This window comes from Brassica napus, chromosome C7 (assembly GCF_020379485.1).
Source record: "Brassica napus cultivar Da-Ae chromosome C7, Da-Ae, whole genome shotgun sequence".
Lineage (NCBI taxonomy): Eukaryota > Viridiplantae > Streptophyta > Magnoliopsida > Brassicales > Brassicaceae > Brassica > Brassica napus.
In genome coordinates, this window is record NC_063450.1 from 5,950,095 (window position 1) to 5,958,259 (window position 8,165).

General features: G+C 33.9%; 2 long non-coding RNA genes across 5 annotated transcripts; one reads left to right on the forward strand and one right to left on the reverse strand.

Annotated features, from left to right (window-relative positions):
• Window positions 1-337: 337 nt before the first annotated feature.
• Window positions 338-2,471, forward strand: LOC106352288. 4 transcript variants are annotated; one of them, XR_002660374.2, is made up of 6 exons: window positions 375-927; window positions 1,057-1,338; window positions 1,420-1,536; window positions 1,629-1,694; window positions 1,957-2,053; window positions 2,133-2,471. It is a non-coding gene; the product is annotated as an uncharacterized LOC106352288 (long non-coding RNA). The 4 variants fall into 4 exon arrangements; XR_007326094.1 differs by having other exon boundaries at window positions 338-1,338; window positions 1,968-2,053; window positions 2,148-2,471; XR_007326093.1 differs by having other exon boundaries at window positions 346-1,338; window positions 2,148-2,471.
• Window positions 2,472-4,593: 2,122 nt separating this feature from the next.
• On the reverse strand, window positions 4,594-7,119 carry LOC111208719. Its single transcript, XR_002660634.2, has 3 exons — window positions 5,156-7,119; window positions 4,805-4,992; window positions 4,594-4,727 (listed from the first exon to the last, which is right to left on the reverse strand). It is a non-coding gene; the product is annotated as an uncharacterized LOC111208719 (long non-coding RNA).
• Window positions 7,120-8,165: the final 1,046 nt, after the last annotated feature.

Below are 8,165 nucleotides of genomic sequence, written 5' to 3' on the forward strand. Positions count from 1 at the left end.
GTATCTTTTAAAAAAAATTTAGAATATTTTCTGGTCAAAATTGCCCTTGTCCACAGTTATAACAGAAAAAAGCTTTACCAAAGTGCTCTTCGGCGTATTTATTTTCAAAAAAATAAATCTATCGACTAATAAGTCTGTTTATAAAAAGAAATCTATCATTAAAGTGGTAATAGACTTTCTTATAAATGTCAGATTTATTTCCACGGCAGAGTTAATTATCTGATTTAAATTGAAAACGGATTTTAGGGATATGTCTTGCGAATGAAGTAACAGATTTGTTATAAATGATAGATTTTTGTAGTCGACTTATATTTTATGTACCGACTTATTTTCTTCTGTTCGACTTATTTTTTTTATGGAAGAGTTACATATCCGACTTAAAATTGTTGGCAGACTTTTTTATTTATGTGGTGGCAGACTTAATTTATGTCGTAGCAGATTTGTTGACGGAAATCTGGGTTTGTGTAAACTAGATTCGAAATTAATGTTGAATTAAATTTGGTTTACCTTAATTTCAAACCTGGTTTTTTTGTTAGTGTAATTAAAATTAGAATCTATTAATATAAAGTACACATGGTCTCTCTCCTGGTTAAGACACGTCATCAAATAGTCTCCTCTGTGTGCGACACCTGTCCCACCATCTTCAACGATGCGTTTCATTAACTCCATTCCATGAGATACGTGGGCTTCGTTGTGTGTTGGCAGTGCTTGATAATGTCAACAAGGACCCAGCCCCTTATCACTAATTTAGGGTTCATCACAATCTTCCGCAATTAGAGAGTCTGAGATGCAGAGGTCGGCATGATGATTCCGTTTGTTGGAGTTTCGATCATGTCTTTTCACCTTCGTTCCATCCATTGAAATGAGACAATTTCCAGATCCAACGCATTAAAACACGTTCTTAACTACTGAGCCACGAACTACAATGTGTGTGAATCTTCTTAGATACCATTATCTCAAAATATGGTTTTCTCTCTCTCCTTCGAGGGTTTCTGTGAGATTCTAAGTTCCCATGTGGTTGTTCAGAGTTGTAACAGTTTATGTATCTGACCGCAGCATTCGGAGCTAGAAACGGCGGTGTTAGGCCGTTCCAGGATGCAACAGGTCTTCAATTGCTTCATCTCGGCGGCGGCAGTTTTGGAAACTAACGATGCTAACTCCCAAGAACGCCGGTGGTTTCACGTCGTTGCTTGAGCCTCCACCTACACAAGCAGTGTATCTTCTCCATTTCACTGATTTACGGAATCGTTTTAGATATCTCCACCGCCGCTTCACCGTTACGGAACATTGACTAGCAAGAACAATCGGTCTCGCAAGAGAAAATAACTCGACAAGAAGGTGAGACACAAGTTATGTTTTGTTGACATTTGATGCCAGTGATTGATGAATCCTTGACACATATCCTAACATTATTTATAGGCTAACTTCTCAACGAAGAAGAAGAACTAAAGCTTGGAAGAGAACGAGAAGCTTTCATATGTTCATGTTAGAGCTCGCCGTGGTGAAGCAACAGATAGCCATAGCTTAGCAGAACGAGTAACATAGCATCTCACATATTTGCTCAACGTTTCCTTTTTTATCTTAATCAGTGGATTAATTTCTAATTCATTACTAATGTTCGATTATAGGCAAGAAGGGAGAAGATTAATACACGGATAAAGCTGCTACATGAACTGGTTCCAGGCTGTGATAAGGTTTGTCTCTCAGATAATGACTTGCGATCAATATGCTAATTAATCTTTAGGTATTTGAGTGTGCTTAATGACAAAATATTTTCTTAATAGATTCACCTAAAAAGTAAGAATATTGAATAGTTTTGATGATATAGTTTCTTTTTGTTAACTAATCAACACAAAAAGTGGATTGCTTAATTGCTTTTTTATGAAGAAGAGTGGTATCTGGTGTGCCAAAGTGGCCTTGAAGGTCTTAACTTTATTATTTCTGTGTTGGGAGAAGTATTCTCACAGGAAAAATTCTGGCTTGAAATCAGAATGGAGCCTTCGTCAAGAAGATAACAATAAAAGTTCCGGAAATGACTTGAGAGACAATTTGAGTAGGGATAGATTAATCTTTTTGCACATACTCTGTTTTTTTATTTGTAAAACAAACGTAGCAATGGCTAAGTAGAGCAGCCAATGTTTTTGCAGGTGACTTCAAAGGTGATGGAGCAGACGATGCAGAAGAAGAGAACAATGATTTCTTCTATGATTCCGAAACTGACCACGTCCATTACGTAATTAAAATTTTGTTTTTCTTATTGTACTTTCAAGCTTCTATAGGAATTTTTTTTATGAGATTCAGTGAGTTTAGAGACTTTTATGATTCTGAGTGATACTTTTGGATTGTTTGGAAGGTCTCAACTTCTCGGATGGGGCTAACATGTAATTATCTTTTTTGTTTTTTTTTCTTTTCTTTTTGCTACAACTAACGTGTAATTCTCAATCTCTCAAACCTTCATATGCTTTTATCAAGGAAACACAAGAAACTAGAAAACATGGAATTGCCTTTTTGTTATATTCTACTCATTTACTAATAACTGTTGTCTAAAATTTTCGTCAAGACCATCCATGAAGAACACTCCATGTTAGAGATATAAAAAGATTCACAAATCACAGTGACTACCAAACAGATAAATAACTTGAATGTCTTTTTTTATTAATAACTTGAATGTTATTTGGCCAATTACAGGAGTACAAGACCAACAGCTACATGTCACCCGAACAACATTTAAACTGGATCGGACTCATGCTACTAATAAATATTTGAGCAGCATATGCCACCGCATGGTCTCCGTATACCTTTTCTAATTTCTGGATAAAATTTCAAACAATACTTTTTTATACACATTTCAAACATTACTTTAACTTCTTCCTAATTATGAATCCGGATTTGAAGTTGTGAATTAAATGTTAATAGTTATAAACGTGGGTAAATCCAAAAAATAATACAACATTCCTACTTAAAAAATATGTTACATAGGCACGCAAAATGTAACACACAACTCTACAAAAAAAAGAGAATGCAAGATAACCATAACAAGAATTTGATCCATACATCCGTGCGGATAACTTTTCATTTTATAAAATGTATTGATTTTGATATTATCACAAAAAATTTAAATATATAATTTACATTTTAGTGTTATATATTGTGTACTCTATAATTACTTGGTTAGATTTCTTATTTGATATTATTAATATATCACGATTTGCTTTATACTTTTTACTTTGTTATTAATTATTTTTACATGCTAATATATTTTACAATGAATTAATAATATGAAATAATCAAATAGAAATATCCTTTAAAATATATTTTCAAAAATTCCTACAGTTTGCATAAACCTGATTTTTGAGTTATAGTTAAAATTAATTTTTAATTAGTATCGTTAATGAATTATTAAAATTTTAATGTTTTCAAATAGCATATTTTGTATTAACACTTAAACTAAAGGTTAGTTATATAATATCATATTTTGTATATAATTATTTTGTATATAATTATTTTTAGATAATATATTGTTCTGATTTCCAAATAAATAAATAGATAATATATAGATTTAGATATAACACTTTAACATATGTTGAATTTTTTTTGAATGAAAGGTGAATGATATTTTATTTATTTATTTAAATGAAAGTGATTTTTAAAATATGTTAATTTATCAATTTAATATTATTTTTTATAATTAATTCATATATTATTTTTAACTTAATATAATATAGACAACAACTCATTTTTTTAAAAATAATATTTATTTCATTTATTTATAATAATATTATATTACTCACTAAAAATTAATAAATTCACTAATTAAAAAAATAACACTTATTGTACGTTTTGTTAGATTTTTTCTTAACTAAATTTTCTATAGTTAAAAGTGAAATTTAAATTTACATTTAAAATTGAATTATTATTAATATATTTATAATTATGAATTATATTAAAAATTTTGTATATAATTATTTTAGATAATATATTGTTATATTTTCAAATAAATAAATAAATAAATAATATATAGTTGTAGATATAACACTTTAACATATGTTGACTTTTTTGTATATAAATATTATATATTTACGAATTTTAATCCTTTGAAAAACTGAATGATATTTTATTTATTTATTTAAATGAAAGTGATTTTTAAAATATGTTAATTTACTAATTTAATACAATATAAATAACCATAATACTACAAACCTCAACATAAATAAATTAACTGTATAGTAACACTATTTAAAAAAGTTATCAACATATCCCGCTCGAAGCGCGGGTTTTTCCTAGTTAAGTATATTTTTTTTTGTAATTTTCCAAGTTTTTCTATCTTCGTTCTCGTTCCTTAATGTTATGTTTCGCCCACGTCACGGGAGTTCCTTTCTAATAGCAATCTTCTTTACCTTTTTCAGTGTTATCATACGAAGAGGAAAGTAGTTTGTTGTTGGTGTCTCAGTAATATGTTTTTTACAAGTTGCAAAAGTTGCATCATTTCACCGAGTTACATAATTGATTCTCGTGTTTATATTATCAACATCCTAGGATTTGGGTTGTACAGTAGGACGGTATCTTGTCTTTTTACTCTTATACACAAATTGATCTCGACCAATTGATACTAAATTACTAATACATCTTCTGATGAGATCATATCGTCAAAGCAAGCATATGAGTATTTATAACATCGTCATGTTTCTTCTCGTTCTCTAGTATCTGTCTCTCTTCTTCCAAATTACCTTACCAAGATTCAAAAGAAAGCAAAATAATATTATTACTTTGGAAAAACAAGCTTAGAAAGACTTATTACTCTTACTTTAGAACGAGTCGTAGAAGACGTGAACACAAGTTTATCTCAAGTTGTTGTTTGTTGCTCAGCCAAAGATACAATCGCCATGTCATCTCTCTGATCAGAAGGAACAACTTTTGGAAGCAACGGATTGATTTTCTGGCGACTCTGTTAGAAAAATCACTCTGGAAAAGCGAGGAAGGAAGATCACAAACCTGCAAAAGCGAGAAAGCAAGATCACAAACCAGCAAACAATTTGACTCGAATCAATGAAACAAGTTAATAATACATGTGAATGTTTGGTAGCATTGGCTCTGCTTAAGCTATCAAACTGATTCCAAATAAAGAGTGCTGGAACACAATCAAAACATTACTTACAAAATTAGAGAAACACAGTGCTTATGAAAGAAGAGGAATGGACAGTGACTAATCCTGAAGAACTTAAAGGGATTCTAGAGATCTCTGATCCGATGATGATTGTGCGGTTTAAAAATCGCCATAGAAGTTAAAGAAGTGAAACGATGGTCGCCGATAGAGATAACGAAGGTGTAGACAAAGGTGGCGGAGATGAAGGCGAGTTAGGGTTACCGAGTGGGGTTCTTCTTCTGCGACGGAGACTACGTGTCTAAATGGTGACCAAGAGAATGAGTGGGAATAGTAAATTTACTTATCATTCATTACAATTTACACTATTTACAAGGAATATTTGTTAGTTATGATTCCTTAACATTCCTTAAAATTTAAGGAATAATAGACTATACAATTATTCCTTATCAAATTAGGAGAGGAATAAATTTTCCTCTTATTTTATTTCTCTTCATTCATTTCCTTTATATTCCTTATATTCCTTTATGGTTACCAGTTAGAACGTCTTCGCCTCTTCGGGCAAGAATAAAAGGAGGTTCTGATTTTTAGAAAATAATAAAATCTATTTCTATTAACAACTCTAACGGCATATTAAAATACCGACAGGGGTGTTTGGGTAACTTTGCTTAATAGATGTGTTATTCTAGTTATTATAAAATTATAAGGGTTAGTTTAGTCATTACATGTATAATTAGAGTAATTATAAGTAATTTCTCATATATTTATCATATAGTGAGTTACGCATTTCATATATGGGTTTAGGATGTAACTGTCAAGAAACTAGAGAGGTTATGAAAGTGTTTCTTATTATTTACGATCGGAGGTGTAACCTACATGTATTATACACATGATGTAGAGACGTTAAAATGTAAACCTATTTACAATCTAAATGAGACTCGTATGAGGACTACATAAGCCAAATATCCCCTTTCAAGATGGAGTGTGAAGATAAAAAAACACCCAACTTGACCAACAAATCTTCAAATTCCCGACGCCCCAATGCTTTAGTCATGATATCAGCTAGCTGTGACTCCGATGAGACATGGTGTGTGGTAATAAGGCCTTTGATGATCTCATCACGTATGAAGTGGCAGTCCATGCCCACCTGCTTGGTCCTTGTGTGGTAAACCAGATTAGCTGCAAGTTTGATGGATGATAGGCTGTCGGAGTGAATCGGTATGGGTCCAGAGCACTCAACACCAAAATCAGGAAGCAATTCATGGATCCAGATGATCTCACAGACTGTGTCAGCCATAGCCCTATATTCGGCTTATGCGGAGGAGCGAGAGACACGATCTTGTTTCATTGTTTTCCATGAAAGAGGTGAGCCACCGAACTAGATTAACCAGCCAGTCAGAGAATGATGCGTTAAGGGACATGCACCCTAATCAGCGTCGTACCAAGCTGTAAGTTTGAGTTCAGTATTGGCGCGAAGTAATATACCTTGTCTAGGACTGTTCTTCAATTATCTCAGTACTCTGAGAGCTGCATTCTAATGTTCTGACATTGGAGCACTCATAAACTGCGATAGAATATGGATAGGATAAGTTAACTCAGGCCTGGTAGTGCCCAAGTAAATCAATTTCCCTATCAAGTGACGATAGCAAGTAGGATCCGAGAGAAAGTCTCCATCGACAATAGGTAGTTTGTGGTTTTGCTCGAGAACAAAAGAGGCTGGTTTGACTCCAAGGAGTCATGTTTCAGCGATCAAATCCAAAGCATATTTTCGTTGGCCTGGATAGATGCCAGTTGGGTTTCTAGCTACTTTGATGCCAAGAAAGTATCGCTAGGATGCCCAGATCTTTCATGTGAAAACATGAGCTGAGATATTCTTTGAAGTTGGCTATGACTGAAACCTAATTTACAGTTATGATCAAGTCGTCCACGTAAACGAAAACATAAATTTTGGTTTGTTCTGAATCGTAAACAAAGAGAGAGTAGTCTGATTGGTTCTATTCGAAACCATAGTCCTTTAAGGCTGAAGTTAACTTTGAGAACCAACAGCGGGGAGCCTGTTTCAGGCCATAAAGAGACTTGTGTAAGTGACAGACCTGTGTTTTTATCAGCAGTACGAAACCCATGACGTAATTGCATATACACCTCTTCTTCAATATCACCATGAAGAAAAGCATTATGCACGTACATTTGGTATACTTCCCAATCATGAGATGCAACCAGTTGTAGAAAAGCTAGGATGGTGACCATTTAGTCACAGGCGCAAAGGTTTCGTTGTAGTCAACCCCCTATGTTTGGTTATTTCCGCATACAACCAGCCGTGCTTTGTAACGAGAAAGAGTGCCATCACATTAAATTTCAATCTGAAAACCCACTTACATTGCAAGGCCTTTTTCCTTGTGGTGGTAAGGTGACTACAGTCCAAGTACCATTGCAAGCTACTATCTCATCAGTGACAGCGTCGCGCCAGTGTTCATCAAGAAAAGCCTCTTTGTAACTTGTAGGTTTAACGGCAGAACTGATTGCCATAACATAAGCCTGATAATTAGGAGAGGATCTTGTGGTTGAGACATAATTATCAAGGGGATACGATGTCGCAGAAGGTGGAGGATTGTGTAACAATCTGGTAACATAGTCTGCCAATCTTGTCAGAGCTTTCTTAGAACGTTGGCCACGACCAAGCTCCTTTGCTTGAACAGGTTCTGCGACTGTCTCAGGTTGAACAGGTTCGGCGAGGTAAGCGTGAACATGTTCTGCGACTGTCTCAGCTTGAACAGGTTCTGAAGATGACGGAGGCAATGAAGTTGATACCTCATTAGTTGTGGAAGGAATGATAGGTATGGTGGCTCATTAGTCAATAATGGATCTTCTTCAATCTCTTCATCGTCCATGAACGAGATGCCAGAAGTAGAAAATGGAAAAGGTGACGGTGGCGAGTTAAGATGCACCGAGAATGGGTATTCCGACTCATTAAAGACCACATCTCTTGAGACTGAAACCTTGCATGTGTCTAGATTATACACTCTCCATCCTTTCTTATTAGAGGGTATCCAACGAACACTGAATG